The sequence below is a fragment of the Protopterus annectens genome, chromosome 4.part0 (assembly GCF_019279795.1).
Source record: "Protopterus annectens isolate FY-2018-M chromosome 4.part0, PAN1.0, whole genome shotgun sequence".
NCBI classification, from domain to species: Eukaryota; Metazoa; Chordata; order Ceratodontiformes; family Protopteridae; genus Protopterus; species Protopterus annectens.
Genome location: NC_056733.1, coordinates 236294368 through 236312819, shown reverse-complemented (window position 1 = coordinate 236312819; position 18452 = coordinate 236294368). Strand labels below are relative to the sequence as shown.

At 43.2% G+C, this 18452-nt stretch overlaps 1 protein-coding gene across 1 annotated transcript in view; it reads left to right on the top strand.

Annotated features, from left to right (window-relative positions):
- CCDC57 (coiled-coil domain containing 57) overlaps positions 1 to 18452 on the top strand; it is a 3049962-nt gene that overhangs the window by 1549007 nt on the left and 1482503 nt on the right. The gene's annotated exons all lie outside the window — the stretch shown is intronic.

Sequence of the window (18452 nt, the reverse complement as noted above, 5' to 3'; positions counted from 1 at the left end):
CCATAACGTTCCATGTTAGTTGTCTTCATCTCGCCTTCTTTCTTGCGTCCCCCCCTCCATCCCCCTATCCTATTGGACCGAGAGGAATTCAGTTTTCACTGGCTAAGTGTTCTCTGGTTTGTTTCCTTTACTGACTTAGACAGTAGGACAGGTATTTTTAACCATTTGTTTGGAGGAGTTTCTTCCTATAGCTATGTCTGGGGTTAGCTATTTCAAACGAGATCTGGGTAGCTAGCGCTAGGCATCATGGGATAAGGAGAAGCCTCGAGCCAATAAACAGATCTCGAGCTATTGAAGATGGTCGAGTCGGAGCCGAGGATCGGCTCCGAACCCAACCAGCAAGAAAGAAGGCAAGATGAAGACAACTAACATGGAACGTTATGGTAGGTACATAACTACTTTTTCTGGATCAAAGATTTAGCCAGCAAAATTATGCTTTGATTGGTTCAAGTAATTTATACAAAAATAATTTGTGACAATAAACTAATGGTGCTACTGATCATCTGTCCCATATTGCTGTAGTGCTTGAGATGGTGAGATTTGCAAGTAGTTTCATGAGCTTATACAGTTATTTAAAATTTTTGATGCATATCCCAAGTCTATGTAATAAGTGATGTAATGTGATCCTATCTCGCCTACATTCTCTACAGATGGGTTCGGAGCCGATCCTCGGCTCCAACTCGGCCGTTATACAATAGAACGCAGTCTCTTATTGGCTGAGTCACCTCATATCCCAGGATGCACCACCACTACTTCCCCAGATCTCGTTTGCCGCTTTCCAGCATAGACGTGGTCTCGGACTTGGCTGAGCTAAGTACCTCTAGTCAGAAACTTTTTCTGTCAAATTTTTCTATAAAACTCACCCAAAAGCTGTTTTAACGGCTAGTGTTGTTGTGTGATTGTTTTTGGTCCCCTTTTTTGTGGAAGATTGTGTGTATTTGTTGGTGAAAGGTTCCGTTTTAGTTAGAGGGGCCTAGCCCTACCCTAGGCGTTTAAATTAGAGCCTAGGTTGTCGGTGTTAACTGTTTTTTGTCCTGTAATTGGTGTTAATTTTTTCTGTAAAACCATGTCTAAAGAGCATAGACCTTCCGGTTTTAAAAAATGTGTTAAGTGTGGTTATAAAATGTCTATAACGGATGATCATTCCTTATGTGTATATTGTTTAGGTCCCAAACATCTCCAGGAGTCCTGTAGCGTTTGCCACGCTTTTTCCTCTCGAGTCCTCCAAGAGAGGAAAAACAAATTGATCTTAAAAGGGCTCATTGTCCCTTCTTTTGAGGAAGCCTTATCTTCCTCTTCTTCTCCTTCTGGGAAGAAGAAAAAATCTTCGGCTCCGACCAGTCCGTCAGATCCGATAGCAAAAAAGTCTCGGCAGGATTCTCCGTCGGCTCCACAGACTTCGGAGCCGAGGGCGGAACTGTCTGCCTCGATGTCTCCAGCCTCGACTCCTCTGGCTTTGGAGTCGAGAGCTCGGGCATCGAGAGGCGTGTCACCTTCATCGGCTCCACTGCCTTCGGAGCCGATGGGGGTTGCCCGCTCAGACACTTCCACTTCGGAGCTGAAGTCCACATCGGCTCCAAGGGAGATTGCAATAGTAGTGGAACCTCCCTCGGCGCCGATACGCCTCGAGCCATTACGGAGCCGGTCCCCCAGTCTTTCGGTGCCGGCAGGGAAGTCGACTCGGACCCGGTCAGTCTCTTCCCGTTCTTCGAGGATGTCCGATTCGGACGTAGACAGGGTGCTTCAGAAGCTTTTCCAGTCACCAGTCTTTGCAAAATTGATCTCGGCTCCTGCCCAGTTGGCTGTGGAGCCGATCTCCCATCCTTCTACTTCCATTCCTCCACCGACAGCCTTGGCGCCGTTGGAGTCGGTGTTGGTGGATCCGGTCGAAGTTATCGAGTCGGTTCCGACTCTAACTTCAACCCCATCCCTCGGGTCGGGTTGCACGCTGACCTCCTCTGTCGGCCCGGGGATGCTTCGGATCCGATCCTTTCGGTTCGAGCCTCCCTCTAGGTGCGCCGGCGGGGCTCTGGTTACTGTTGTGGCCTCGGGGACTGGACCTTCCCAGGATTCTGGGGGTCCGGCCTTCGATGCCATGAGAAGTGCTTTAGCCAAATCCTCTGTGGCCACTTCGACCTTTCCACCACCATCTTCCTTGGGCATGGACTGGCGCTTCTGGAATCCCCCTGTCTCGTGACAGCGGAGCCCCTGGGCCTGAGGTTACCCCCATTGGGGGTTCCCTTCCTCCTGGAGGTTCCTCCGACACCCTTTCGGAGGAACCGCCCAGGAAGAGACAGTGTAAGAGGAAACACGTCGACTCCCCTGACGAGTCCCTCACATCGGATACCGACCTCGATGATGCGGAGGGGTCCCCAGAGTTGTCCTCGGAAGATGTCTCCTTTGCGGACATTCTGGAAATCCTTAAACAACGAGGCGACTGGCAGTCCAAACCCCCTTCCGCTGAGGAGTCGGTTTTCCTCAAGGCCTCGGGCTCAGCCCTCCGCCTCCTGGGTGTCTCCGCCCTTGATGAGCTTCTGGATTTGATCTCTCAAGGCGTGGGAACACCCGATTCTGTGGAACCGGTGCCAGCTCATCCCAATAAGTTTCTCTCGGCACCCCCGGACAAGGATTTTTTATCTAAAGGTGTGGCTGTAGATGCTATGGTGGTGGCATCTGCCACCCAACAAGATGTGGCAGAGGCTTCGATGTCCATCCATCCCCCTAATAAAGAGTCTAGGAGCATGGATCGGTACGGCAAGCGTACCCTTTCTTCAGCGACCTTTACATTAAGGTCTCTGAATTATCTGGCACACTTCACCAGACTACAGAGGGATCTGATCAAGGAGCTCTCGGATGCCCTCTCGGGTAACTTACCTGAACAGTTAACACAGATGGTTAACTCTCAGTTGGCTACCCTATCCTCATTATCTAACTCGTCCATGAGGCTCATTTCCTATGCGGCCGAAGGAGCGAGTAGAGCGGCTGGGACAGGTGTTGCTCTACGGAGACAAGCCTGGCTACGCCTGTGTCATTTTGCAGAGGCCTTTAAGTCTTCCTTTGCTGACGTCCCCTTTGATGGGTCCTCATTGTTTGGACCCAAGGTGAAGGACACTTTGACTCGCTGCGAACAGGAGGGTAAGACTTTGGCTGCCGTAGGAGCCCGCTTTCCACTCCCTCAGGCCTTATCCCAAGGCCTGAAGGGGAGGAAAATGTGGTTCCATAAGTCTCAGAAGCCTTACTGTGCAGCAGAGCGATCCCCTTCTAGAGGCAGAGGAGGGGAAATTTTTGAGGGAGACGCCGTCCCAGAGGCGGCGGAGGCCCCCGCAACACTGGAGACTGCGAGTCCTTTCGTGGCTCCTCCTCCTTCCAGCATCCCTGAAGGAGTACCCGACTGTGCAGCTCCGAGCCAGTCGGGGGTCGCTCAAGCACCTAAAGGCCTGGGAAGATATTACTCAGGACCAATGGGTGCTTCAATCATTACCGGAGGTTACTCCATCCCTTTGTTCAACCTCCCCACCAGTCCAAAGAATCCCGGACCCACCACCCAGTCAACGGGATCATGCAGCCAAAGTATAAAAGCTGCTTCAAAGGAGTCATCCAACCTGTCCCCGCAGACCAGGCCGGATTAGGGACTTACTCAAGATTCTTTTGGTGCCAAAAAAGACCGGGGACTTGACACCCATTTTGGATCTCACCAAACTAAACCGATTTGTAAAAAAGTTCAAGTTCCGGATGGTCACTTTACAATCCATTCTCCGCTTTTGGAGAAAGGAGTTTGGATGTGCTCCATAGACCTCAAAGACGCCTACTATCACATTCTGATGGATCAGGCGTCGAGGAGACACTTACGCTTCAGCCTAGGAGACAGTCATTTTCAGTTCCGAGCACTGCCCTTTGGTCTCACCACAGCCCCCAGGGTGTTTACCAAATGTTTGGCAGTCGTGACTGCTCACTTGAGAAGTCTAGGATTCCAGGTGTTTCCATACCTAGACAACTGGCTCCTAACTGCCGCCTCCAGGCATCTACTCTTGGAAAATTTAGCAGCCACTATCGCACTGGGCAAATCCTTAGGAATCACCTTCAACTGGTCAAAATCTGTATTGCAACCATCTCAGCGTATTCTGTTTATCGGTGCAGAAATAGATTCAAGGCAGATGTGAGTTTATCTCCCTACAGAAAGGATCGCGACGCTTCAGTCTCAGGTCTGGGCCCTAATCCTCAGACGTCGTGCTCCAGCAAGAATGGTCCTACAACTGTTGGGCTCCATGGCAGCCAGCATTCTTCTGGTCCCCTTGGCAAGGTTGCACATGAGGATACTTCAGTGGCTCCTCTCAGCCCAGTGGTCTTATCAGGACCTTCCCCTCAGTCACCGCATACTGATCACGGACACGTGCAAACAGGATCTTCGTTGGTGGCTTCTATCCCCCAATCTGAATCAAGGGCGACCCTTCGTTCCCCCACTCCCCTCTGCCACGCTGACTACGGACGCCTCCCAGACAGGGTGGGGGGGGGTCATTATCTGGACAGGTTGGTCCAAGGCACGTGGCACCCCGACGAGTGTCTTCTTCATATCAATATCCTGGAGATGAGGGCGGCGCTTTTAGCGTTGCAAGCACTGCACGATCACCTCCCCCAGGGTACAATTGCCATTCAATCCGACAGCATGTCAGTAGTCTGGTACCTAAACAAGCAAGGAGGAACCAGGTCCTATCCCCTTTGCAGAGAGGCCATGAGAGTATGGGATTGGGCGATTGCTACCAAGCGTTTCCTAATGGCAACGCACATTCCGGGGAAATCCAACGTGATAGCCGACAGACTGAGCAGAACTATTCTCTCCCCTCACGAGTGGTCCTTGAACAACAGAGTGATAACACAGATTTTCACAAGATGGGGAGTCCCCTGTTGCGATCTCTTCGCAAGCCCCCTCAATGCGAAATGTCACCACTTCTTCACTCTGGCCCCAGTTTCGGGGGAGACTCCCAAGGATGCTCTAGTCCACGCTTGGCCCTCCGGTCTGCTATATGCCTTTCCACCGGTTCCCCTTCTTCCCAAGGTGATTCAGAAGGCGATTCGCTTGAGAAGCAGAATGATATTAATCGCCCCATACTGGCCTCGGCAAATCTGGTTCCCCTTTCTTCACAGGTATGCATTGGAGGGTCCTTGGTTCCTGGACCAAGTTCCGGACCTTTGACTCATCAGTCAGGACAACTCCATCAGTCCCTCCATTCGTTGAAGTTGACAGCCTGGCTACTCCTCTTCCAACCATAATTAGGAGCCACTCTTTGGCTCCTGAAGTCATACACATCTTGTCTTCGCACCACTAGACTTCTACAAAGAAGATATATAGCAGTAAATGGAAGAGGTTTGCTATTTGGGCCCAACTCCGAGGATTAGACCCAATGACAGCCTCGGTATCAGAAGTACTGAAGTTTTAGCCTCCCTGTTCCAGCAAGGTTGCTCAGTATCTACCATCAAAGTACAATTGGCGGCTATTTCCAATTTTCATGAAAGTGTGCAACCTCCTTAATGAGCAACAAGCTCTGTAAAGCCTTTATTAAAGGAGCTTGGCTTCTACGACCCCCACTGCAACCTGCACCTCCGTGGGATCTGAACGTGGTATTAGGTGCTTTAACCTCATCCCCCTTTGAGCCGGCAGCAACCTGTGATCTGAAATTCCTTTCTTGGAAAACTGCCCTTCTAATTGCTATTACTTCAGCCAGACGGGTTTCAGAGCTTCAGGTTCTATGTGTTAAACCACCTTACTTGGTATTCCACAAGGATAGAGTATCTCTTAGGCCAAACCCATCTTTTATACCAAAGGTTTGTTCTAATTTCTGTCTACAACAGTCACTGGAGCTACCGGTCTTCTTTCCCAAATATTCCAATAGAGCTGAATATACTTTTCACTGCTTAGATGTGCACAGGCAATTACGCTTCTATTTGGATAGGACACACAAAGCACGGAAATCAGATCAACTGTTTGTGTCCTTTTCGGATAATAGATTAGGCAAAGCCGTCACTAAAGTCACTATTGCCAAGTGGATCAGGGACTGCATCACTCACGCTTTATCTCATCTCAAACAAGGAGCTCATAGCTCGGTTAAAGCTCATTCTACTAGGGCTATGGCCACTCGGCAGCTTTTCATTCCAAGCTCTCTATTGGCGACATTTGTGCGGCTGCCACGTGGACATCTTCACACACCTTTGTTTCTCACTACAAATTAGATGTGGCATCCAGGGGTCGAGCTTCCTTCGGTTCCACAGTTCTCAGGAGTGTTTTCCAGTGAGCCACCTGGGAATTAGGTGCTAGGGACGCTGTCCCATCTGTAGAGAATGTAGGCGAGATAGGATCACATTACATCTTTTAGTTATGTACTTACCATAACTTTAGATGTATGGGATCCATCTCGCCTACATTCCTAATAACCCACCCTCCATCCCCCTGCCTTGTAGACCAGGAGAGACCGGACGATCCAAAATTGATCTTCTTTCCTCTCTTGAAAGACCTGAGTATGTTATGACAATAGTATGTCTCTGTGAACATGAGTGCGAACAAACAAGATCTGGGGAAGTAGTGATGGTGCATCCTGGGATATGAGGTGACTCAGCCAATAAGAGACTGCGTTCTATTGTATAACGGCCGAGTCGGAGCCGAGGATCGGCTCCGAACCCATCTGTAGAGAATGTAGGCGAGATGGATCCCATACATCTAAAGTTATGGTAAGTACATAACTAAAAGTTTTAAACTTGTTAGCAGTGAATGCAACAATAATGGAGATATAGCCTGTTGTATTTTTCTCTGTTAAAACTGCTTGAATCGTAGCCATTGGTACATAAAAAAATATATGTATGTATAGAATGTTTAATCCTTGAGATGAAGTTCTCAGAGAGATAACTGTTACAGGGAGATGCAGGAAGAATGAGCAAGACAAATGAAAATATTTTTTGGTTACATGGAAAAGGTGAAAGTTTTCAAATTAAAACATTGTATACTATTAGTATACTAGTATGGTCTGTTTGCATAACTGCACCTTGTTCACTAATGTTATTCATGTAATTGTGTTGTGTGTAGATATCTCATACTGGTGTCTAAATTATTTCTATATAATTGTGCTGTTACTGGTGGATAGAATCATATTAGACAACCTCGACAGAGTGCTGCTCGCTATATTTTTATCTGTGACTGCATAACTGTCTTGAGGTTTTTCTAACTGATGTGTTTCCATTTGGCTCAGTATCTGCATATACTAGTTGTTGGTTCAAGACATTTTCCTGCATATACAGTAGCTATTTGCTCAGTTTGTTTTTTGTAATCTTTTTAATATATCTTTACCCTCTCAAAGTGCATACTCCTCTCTGTGCTCTTTTTTTCTAGACCTAACACCACTCTTAAGTATTCAACTGCGGTACCACCTTTGTCATTCTTGTAAGAAAAGTGCAGTCCGGATCTGAACTGTCTGCAAACAGCTAAAGTTAACTTTGAATATGTGTCTACCTGTTTGAGCCAATATTCATTTTCCCCTAGAGGGCACCCTGCTTTTTCTTGTAAGCAGCCCCCCCCCCCCCACACACACACACACACACTCATCTTTCACTTTCTCTCTTATTCCCTTCTATTAGCAAATAGTATCCATAACAGATCAATACTGTGTGTTTGTTAATTTAAACTGAGACCACAGTAGCCTACTGATACAAGGTTATCCTGTTTTTCCACCTGTCAAATGGTTAAGAAATGACTTACAGTTTCAGAGCAGTCCTTGGTCAATTGTGATTGTTTCGTAAACACAAACTTGTCTTTGCTTTGGCTCATTAGCCGCAGTACAAAGAACTGCCTGCTCACACCCTTGTTCTCCCCTCCCCCTTCCCTGTTTATTACCTTAAGAAAATCCCAAAGTTAATAAATATTACCTGTGGCAGGCACCATTTTTACAACTACAACCACCCTTGTCACTATCATATGTTCATTTATCAGTTAACTCTGTTACCTGATTGTTTCCAGCCCCCTCATAAGAGCAACTAACAGGGTCTCTACCCGCTTCGCTCCCCACCCTGCCCCATATTCCCACCTTTATTACACTCACAAACCCCTCCCATCTTTCCAGTAGCCAACCACAGCACTAACCCAACACTACCTCCTCCATCTTCCCACTACTATCACACCTCCACTACTAACATGTACAAGCATACCTTACCTATGCTCACAGAATACACTCTCCTTGCATATCTTACATCCTACCAAAGCTCCATCATTCCCCCACTCAACCACTACCACTGTACTACTACTCACACCATCACTCATGTCTCACCCTCACTCATCTCCCCTCCGACCAACTCAAGAAACATCCCTATGCACCCCCCACATATTCTACCAACTATATTACTCAAGCATAAAGCATCCCTACAACTTTACACAGTAACCCTCCCACCATACCTATTACCCAAAGAGCACAATCACAAAAGTTTCCCTTATAAACAAACACATTCAAAAACTGAGAAAACTAATAACCTCATGCATATCTAAACTAGCCCTAAGTGGAGATATCCACCCCAACCCTGGCCCTACTATCTCCAACCCCAGTCCTCATAATCAGACTAGAAACCACAACTTCTCCCATATTACAGCCAATAGAAAGCCAAGTGACTTCCTTCTACTAAGCCTAAATATTAGAAGTATATCCAACAAAGTCCATGAACTCCATGCCACCATAGACTTGTACTCCCCAGATATAGTCATCCTGACAGAAACCTGGCTAAAACCTCACATTACCAGTGAACAAATACTCCCCACAGGTTATGGCATACTAAGAGTAGACCAGCTAAACAGGAAAGGAGGCGGTGTAGCTATATTATTTAAACAGCATCTAAACATCCAGATCTTAAAATCATCAGCTCCACAAATAGGCAATGAAGAAATAATATATACCAACCTCAAAATAAACCAAAACAAAACCATCAACATAATTGGATGCTACTTCCCACCTGGCCAAAACATTCCTCCACTAGAAAACCTCCTCAGCTGGTCTACCCACCATATCCCCCGAGAAACTATCATTTTAGGTGATTTCAATATTGACTGGCAATCCTGTTCTGGCAACTATCCAACCCATCATGTAAACCTTCATGGCTTCACCCAACTAGTCCAGTTGCCAGCCAGGATAAATAAAAACTCCAGCAAGCACACTACCCTGGACTGGATACTAGTCAGTAAGAGCCCCCAGTCATATATAACAGGCTGCTTATCAGATAGCCTCAGTGATCACTCCCCAACATTCCTACTCAAAAAATACCTATACCAAGCTAAACCTGTCATCTACTGTCAAATACGTAAAAAACTAAACTTTAACCCATTCACATTCATCTCATCCCTCAAAGAATGTAACTGGCATCCTCTAAAGTACCTCAGCCTTAATGACGCAGTTGAATTTTTTAATACTACCTTCCTGAGCATCCGTAATTACCATGCCCCCATAAGACTTTCCAGACTCAAAGCACAACCCTCCCCATGACTACAGAAAACCACTAAGTCAGAAATGAAAAACAGGGATAAAGCCTGGGAGCACTGGCGCAAAACCAAAACCCCGTCAACTAGACAGAAATTCCTAGAACTACGCAACAGAGTCAAAAAGCTAATAAAACAGGACAAATTCCAATACTACCAGTCTGCCCTAGACTCCTCTCAACACTGCCCCAAACAATTCTGGTCCTCCATAAACTCCATCCTCCACCCAGGTAAAGTCAGTACCCCTCCTCCTAACATCCCTCACTCCTCAGAAAATATTGCTACCTCATTCAACACACACTTCACACAAACCATACTATCACTAGCTAAACAACACAACCCCCCTCCAACCCACACCTTCAACTAGTAATCTCCCCACTGCCTTCTCTTTTTCTCCTGTACCTACCTCCAACATAAAAAAACTCTTAACTAAACTTAAGCCCACCAGATTAGCAGCTGACAACCTCCCAAGTGAATACCTACAAATCGCAGCTGATGCTCTGGCCGACCCAGTATCCATCTTGATTAACCGATCTCTGTCAGAAAGTTACATTCCCACACTGTGGAAAGTATCACATATAATTCCCTTCCACAAAGGCGGACCCTCCACAGAACTAACCAATTACCGCCCCATAGCTATTCTCTCTCCACTCTCCAAAATACTAGAGAGATGCATAAACTCTCAGGTCTCAGACTACCTCCTTACTAACAACCTCCTTTCCAGTACTCAGCATGGTTTCCGACCAAACCATAGCACCACCACTGCCTTACTCTCCTTTACTAACACTATCCTTCAGCATAAAACAATGGCTATCTCTCCTCTGCTACTTTCCTAGACCTATCTAAAGCATTTGACATGGTCCCACACAAACAACTTATCTCTGTCCTCAATAACCTATCCTTCTCACAATCGGTCACCAACTGGTTTCAGAGTTACCTGTCTGACCGCCAACAATCCGTTGTATGGCAGAATGACATATCTCCCCAACTACCTGTCTCCATAGGGGTTCCCCAAGGATCCATCCTTGGACCCCTACTCTTCTCTGTTTTCACCAATAATCTAGCCTCTGCCACCAAACATGGCACACTCATACAATACGCAGATGACTCAACCATCATCTGCTCAGCCCAGTCCAAACTGCAAAAAGTCACACAGGAAGCCTTTTCCTCTGTTGAAACTTGGTTATCCGATGCCCAATTAATACTCAACCCAAACAAAACTAAACTACTCATCTTCCAACCCACTAAACATACTCAAAACAACTCTCACTTTAACATCACAGCAAAAGACAACACCACTATATACCCAACTGAACACACCAAATTGCTAGGAGTGGAAATGGACAATAAACTAAAATTTGACATTCACATATCCTTGACCATAAAAAAAGTCCACAATAAACTAGGAGCACTATACAGAAATAAGCAACTTCTCACCAAAGCAGCAAAGATTTCAATAGCAAATTCCCACCTTATCTCCACCCTACTTTATGCCTGTCCAAAATATACCAACCTAAGGCAATGTGATTTAAACAAGCTAGAGACCTGCTACAACAAAATCGCCAAATTCGCCACAGGGGCATCCTACCGTAGTCACCACTGTCTCTCACTTGCTGAACTGGGCTGGCTTGAACTCCCTCACCTCCTTCAGTGGTATCAACTCTCACTTGCCCACAAACTAGTAAATCATCCACTAAATGTCTCATCCCTCCAGAATCTACTCCAACCCTATTGCACCACCAGACCACTAAGATCCAGCAACAAAAATCACTTGCAGATCACTAAAGCCAATAACTCTGCTGGTGAAGCACTATTCTCTTGCACCATAGCCAAATTATGGAACTCCCTTCCACCCACAATTACCTCCATACCATCATGCACCCACTTCAAAACTTTACTAAAAGCGCACCTAAAAACATGCTGGCTATGCCCTTGCAACTCCCACTCTAATATCACCCTCGCCATCCAACCACTACCTTTCTTTCCACACCACTAACTACATTGATTATAGCAAGCTCAGATGCTCATAAGCCAGTACTTATTATACAGCAGGAACTTCTTCTTGTAACATTTGTTAATGTCTGTTATGTACTTCACAGAATAAAGATTCTAGTTGTCTACTGATGTACTATGTTCTTCATCTGTAAATATGTTGTAAGTAATTGCTATGTAAATTGTTAATCGCTATGTAATCCAATGTAACTACTGTCTGTTTATTTTAACTGTGGAGCTTTTTTCCCTGGGCCTCCGCTGAAAGTGGACCTACGTCCAGTCGGACACTCCCGGTCAACAAATATAAATAAATAAATAAAACAAATGAACAAATAAGTTATATACACACATGTTCTATAAAATAAAACTGTGTGTGACAAGTAAGTACACAACCAGTGAAATGTTAACATTTAACATTCTTATGGTATTTGTTGATTCAATAAAGCATAAATAACTTTACAGATTATTCTGTTTATATTATACACACTGTACATTGTTGTGTATAATTTTGCATTACACTTTATTATGGGTTATAATAAGAGTATCAGATTACCATTGGATCTCAGAATTATTGTGCTGTTCTGTCTGGTGCACAAAATGCGTGATGATCTTTTGCATTACCCTGTCCAAGAGTTTGCAATTTGTAACATTTTCAAGTGAGTATTGTTATTTACGTTGCTAATTAAAAGTATGTATATATAAGGGGTTACCGTACTTTTTTATGCCTTTGCTATTTATTTGTTCAGTTATTTTTCTAAAGAGAATACTCTGTAAGTTCTAACAAAGTCAAGTTAATTAACACTAACAAAAGCATATTGTACAGATCAGTTAAGATCTTCCAAACTATAGGCCAATTGCCATTTTTATCTCCCCTGTCAAAAATATTAGAAAAAATGTGTTCATAAGCAACTTATCTACTGTCTTTTAGATAACCAGCTTCTGTCTTTAACCCAGTACAGCTTCCGTCCTCATCACAGCACAACTGCTGCTTTGATGATTTTTTTAATACTGTCAGCACCCAGAAAAATGCCAAAATCCTATTCTCCAGTATCTTCCTGGACTTATCAAAAGCTTTTGATACTGTCTCCCACCAGGAATGCATGGTCTCATGCTTAGAGTTCAACAACTCTTCACTGGGATGGTTCTATAGCTACCTGTCTAACACAGTATAAACAGTGAATGGAGAAAAAAAGATTTTTCCACCTTCTTGGCAGTAAGTTTGGTACCCCACAAGGATCTATTCTAGACCTTGTACTTTTCAGCATATTCATCAATGGTCTCTACACTGCTACAAAAAATGCTACTCTACTTCAATACAATGATGACTTGACCCTAATCTGCTCTGCCAAATCTCTCTTTCTGAGCTTCAGTATCTTATGCAACAATCCTTCTTATTGATTGAAACACTACTAAATAATTCACAGCTAGTTCCAAACCCCAGAAAAACTAAATTACTGCTTTTCACCTCACAACACATCTCTACCAATATACCATTCACTGTCATGTCTGCCAGCAACTCTATAATAGAGCAAGTAAACCACACAAAATTACTGGGTGTCATCATAGATAACCCACTGAAATTCAACCACCATGTATCATATGTGGTTAAAAAAATGCTTGAAAAAACAAGGTATATCATCCAAAGAAAAACCTCATCTTACTGACATAGCCAGAAGATGTATAGCTTCTACTTTTTTACTGACAGCTCTTCTGTATGTTGTCCCAGTCTTCACTAAACATCAAGTCTCACAACTGTCTAAACTTGAATAATGTCGTAGTAAAATAGACAGATTTGCTGTAAACTGTAACAACAGAACATACCACTTGCTAGCTGTCAGATAGGTAAACTGGTTAGAGCTACCGCATCACTTAGTTCTTTCTCGGCTAACTACAATAACCGTGATTCTCTATAAGCCAGAAATTTGCCAGCCCTTAACAGCTTAATGCAACAGTACTCCCCCAAAGGAATTTTATACTCTAGAGAATAATCACTTATCACTGTAACAAAATCATCTTTTACTACAGGTGACTCTCTATATTCAAATAGTGTAGCTAAACCATATAACCATATCTCACTACACTGAAGTCCTTTCAGAATGCAAACTTATTTAAAGCATAATTAAAACTTCACCTAGCAAATCAGTGGATCTCCTCCAGTTCATCTGCATAATAAATGCCACTGTTATCTTCAGCTTGCCAAATTGTCAAACCATTTCTCTTCATTCAGAATCCTGTATCCCACAGCCAGTCTCCACCAATACCTGAATTGTTTTACTAGCATCTCCCAGTTATTTTGTGACGCTGCACACTCCCAACTTTATACTTCTGAGTCAAATATTATAATAGTCATATGTATGAGTGTCTCAGAACCTGCTTTACATCCCACCTCTTAATTGTAATATCAACTTTTTATGGCCTACCTTGTTTCTTCCCTCACCCCAGTTTCTTTGAATTTCTAAGCACTAATCACATTGTCTGTTATCTATCTGTCTGACAAACCCAGTAATATATCTCCTTGAATGCTTAATGTTCAACCTCAACTAAAGCAGAAGTATCTTTTATAATAGTTACTTCTACTTTCATATGAATGTAATCTGAGTATCAACTGTATGTGTAATTGTTAATGTATATTATTTAATACCTGTTCATCTATGTTACTGAATGTCTCTTTAAAAATGTTTAAAAGAGCTTTTCTCCCCAGGCCTCTTCTGCAAAGGATATTTTGACTAAACATTTAGACAAAACTGGTAAACTATAGCAAAATAAAATAAAACACAAGTTTTTTATCTGATGGAATGAAGAAGCACTTAAGACTTAATACAGATGACTTTATTTTGAAACAAATTGACAAATTAAGTTGTGCAGTGCAACCCCTTGGAATGAAACAGTGAATCCAAGTTGAACTATGGAACGATTGCAAGTCAACTTCAGATATGCTGGATTATTAATAGTTTAACTTTTCTAGAAAGTTCTTCGTTTGATTTGCTATACTTATGTCCCCACAGAAATTATATTAATGTGTAGAGCTTTTGTTAGAGAAATGTAGTTTGTTTGGTAGTAATTAGTGTTTAAGTAAGGGTGATTGTTTAGGTTAACTTTTTTACACTAGGAAGTTAGGTATCCATGGTAGTTAGGGTGTATAGTGTTTTAGAAAGTTTTACATTTGTTAGAATGCATTGTATTTTTATGTAGGTTTTATAAACTTAAATCATTTATCTATATTTGTTTACTGGGCTAGTGCATTGATCTCAATGGGCCATTTGCAGGAACAGCCTGTGTGAATAAGATCACGTACAAGAAATTTGCAAAGCATATTTATAGATACAATGATGTGCTAAAAAATAAATATATGTACATATTTACAGATGAAAGAATATGCTCCAACGTGGATGGAAAATGGAATTATGCTTAGCAGAGCTTTATGGATAAGATATAGCCATAATGACTGAGAAGGCTTATAGGTTCATAGGTTCATACTAGGCTATCTGCCCTAGGGCATTTATAAGCCTAGCCAGAATGTGTTTGGCTTTCGCCACCCATTTTAAATTTATTTTTCTATGCCCTTTTTCGAGGTTAGTATACTGTGCCTCTGTCTAACAGTGACACAGAAGTGATACCCGGGGTAAACCTACGATCTCCAATCCACTCATCAAGATTCCTCTTGAATAGAGTCAATGAGGGACTCTGCCTAACCTGGACTGGGATTTTATTCCAGAGTGAAGGGAGCCTCTGGGTTATGAATCTGTCCCTCCAGCATGTCCTATTTATTTCAGTGCTGAGGTTCAAGTCTCTAGAGCGCGTAGCTCAATGGGATTTGGATTTTCTGAGGTGCAGCATGTCCATTAATTCCGGGTTGGACATGGCTTTATACGTCCGGCACAGATCGCCTCTGAACAGGCGGTATGCCACTGAGTAGAGCTGGAGTTTTTTTAACCGGGCAGCATATGGCATCTGTTTGAGCCCTTTGATCCTCTTGGTGAGGTACTTTTGGGGTCTTTCCATTTGCTGCAGGTGTCTGGTAAGGTACATCCCAAAAGGGGCATTGTACTCAATTATGGGCCTGATGAGGGATGAGTAAAGAGGCACAATGACCTCCCCTGATCTAGATGTGAATCCCTTCATGATTAGGTGGGCTATATAAAATGTTTTTCCAACCACTTTGGCCACGTGGTTGTCAAATGAGAGATTGCTATCAACTTGGGTCCCCAGGTCCCTAATTACTTCTTCTGTACTTAATGGATTACCACCTATGTGGTAATTTGTGGGCACTTTGTTTTTGCCAAAGGGGTGACTATACACTTTTGGCATTTAGCTTGAGGCCATGGCTCTGGCACCAGTTGTCTGTTTCTATGAGGCCCTTTTGGAGGATGTTTGTGTCGGCTGGAGAGTCGATTATGGCGCCCAGTTTGCAGTCATCTGCGAACTTGGTCAGCCACAGTCCTTCCGTGTTGGCCTGTACCTCCGAGAAATATATACCGAACAAGAGAGGTCCCAGGACTGAGCCTTGTGGGACACCACTTGTAACTGGTTTGGAGTCTGACATGGCTCCAGCAATTCTAACCATGTGGGTTCTGTCCTTGAGCCAGTTTGCAATCCATCTAGTGACATAGGGGTTTATATTTAAGCTGGTGAGCTTATCTATAGGGATTACAAGATATCATTATATTTAGAGAGGTATGGAAATATTAGAAGAGGCAAGTGAGACTAGTTGCAGGAAAGGATACTATGGGGATAAGACAGAGAAAATGTGAAAGAGGCATGCATTGGTAAGAGGACTAGAAAGGAGAAGAAGTGTGAGATGCAAAGAGAAGAGGGAAGTAGGATGAATGAGAGGCAGTAAGTAAGGGGAAACAAGGTGAGATAAGGAAGGATGAAGCAGGAATAAAGTGGTGTGAGAATGCTGCACGGTTCATGTAATGTGACCTGAGTGAGTGCAGTTGCACTTTGGGTGAAGAGGTGTTCCTTTGTCAGTGCAATAATGTTTTATTTTTTGAGTTAGTAGGGTATGTTGAGATAGCGAGATACTGCTGAGATTACATGTGGGAGGTTTGGTGAAAAGTTTGAGTGAGAGGGGATGATGAGTCAGGAGAAAGGGCTTTGTGAATTAGTGTTCCTAGTAATTGGTTGGCTCTGAAATGTACTGGGAGCCATTTAGCTTTGGCAAAATTTAGGCAGTGGTGTTCATTATTAAGAGACTTAGTAATGAATCGGCAGATTTTGATGGCAATGGTTTGTAAGTTGGTGCTGCAGCTATAATGCGTAGTATATGTTTGAGTTGAGATAAGAGTATTCCTTTACCTGTGGCAGCTTTGACTGGCTTGGATGGAAGAGGTGATAGTTTGTTCACCCAGAACAGTAGTTTGTTGATCTTTTTGCATGCGTTTGAAGGTGTAGTTGAAATTTAAGAGATTAGTTAAGCCAAATTCCAAGCTATTTGAAGGATGTGGTAGTTTCTATGATAGTATTATTAACACTTGTAATATTAAGAAAGCTGGTGCTTTGGTTATTTTTTGGTTGGTTCCAAATACCATTGCTTTTGTTTTTGAGGGATTGAATATAGGTTTCTGGCCTATTATCTACTGGTTGAGGATTTGAAGTAATCTTAGAGCTGAGTTTGCACAATAGAGTGGGATTTGTTTGACCTGTGGATGACTGTGTTATCTGCATAAAGAATTATAGGTATCTGAGGACAATCAGATGAGAGTTTGTTGATAAATATGGAAAATAGCAGAGGGGCTAAAGTGAAACCATGGGGGAAAATATGGAAAATAACAGGCGAGCTAAAGTGGAACCTTGGAAGACACCTCTGATAAGAGGAGCTGTTTCAGAAGTGGTGTCTAATTTCACCTTGAAAGATCTGTTGGTGAAGAAGTCTACAAACCAAGGTTTTGCATTTTCACTAATGCTTATTTCAGTTTGTCAAGTAGCAAGTTATGATCATTTAGATTAAAGGCTTTGTGAGGTCAATAAAGACGGCTGCTATCAGGATACTTCTGTCCATATTAGATAGGATGTTATCTGTGAGGGAGCAGAGCGCTGTTATGATGCTGCATCCAGACCAGAATCAGTGTTGCTTCCTGGATAGAAGATGCTATTGATATAAATAAGCAGTAATTTGGTTGTAAAGAATTATTTTCTAGTATTTTACATAAAGTGGGAAGTACTGAGATAGAGTGGTATTGCAAAGCAGTAGTTAGCTTGGGTTGTTTTGGAATAGGAGTGACTGTTGCTGTTTTCCATATCTGAGAAATAATTTTATTAGTTAAGCAGAGGTTGTATATATGAGTGAAAGGGTGGAAGATGAAGTCCTTAAAATGTGAATGAACCAAGGGGCTAAGTTAACTGAGCTTGGTGGAGTATCTATTTCTGTTTGGTCCAATTATGTTTCAATCTCTTTGTTTCTAATCTTTTTGAAGTGGAATAGTGGAATATAATGGGGGAGGGGGTGACTGTGGCAGGTGGTAGGTTTGTGTTGATGTGTGGCAAGTTGCTAAACTTATTGAGGAAATCAGTGCATGACAGTTTGCATGTGGTAGTGTTAGAGGGGTTCAGGGGAGTGGAGTTATGTTGCATTTTTCGACCAGTCAACAGGTTGTTTTCTCTACAGAATTTTTTTAGTTTGGCTAAAAGTGAGATTTGTTTGTTTGTGGTAGTGGTTGTGTTTGTGTCTGCAGATGGATTGCTTGGCTAGGTTGCATAGTGAGGTAAATGTGGCTTGGGAATCTGAGGAGGAGTTGCCTTTTCCAATTATGCCACTCTTCATCACGAAATTTGAGAAGGTGTTTGAGTTTGTTAGATACCCAGTCATGTTTATGAGGTTGAAGCAGCCTTTGTACTAAGGAAAAATAATTTGTTTTGCAAGTACAGTAAGATTATGGCAAGTAAGTGAGACCAATCAAGAATTTCAGTAATATTGTGAATGGTTTTGGGTCTGAAGGTGATAAGTTTAGGTTTATATTTT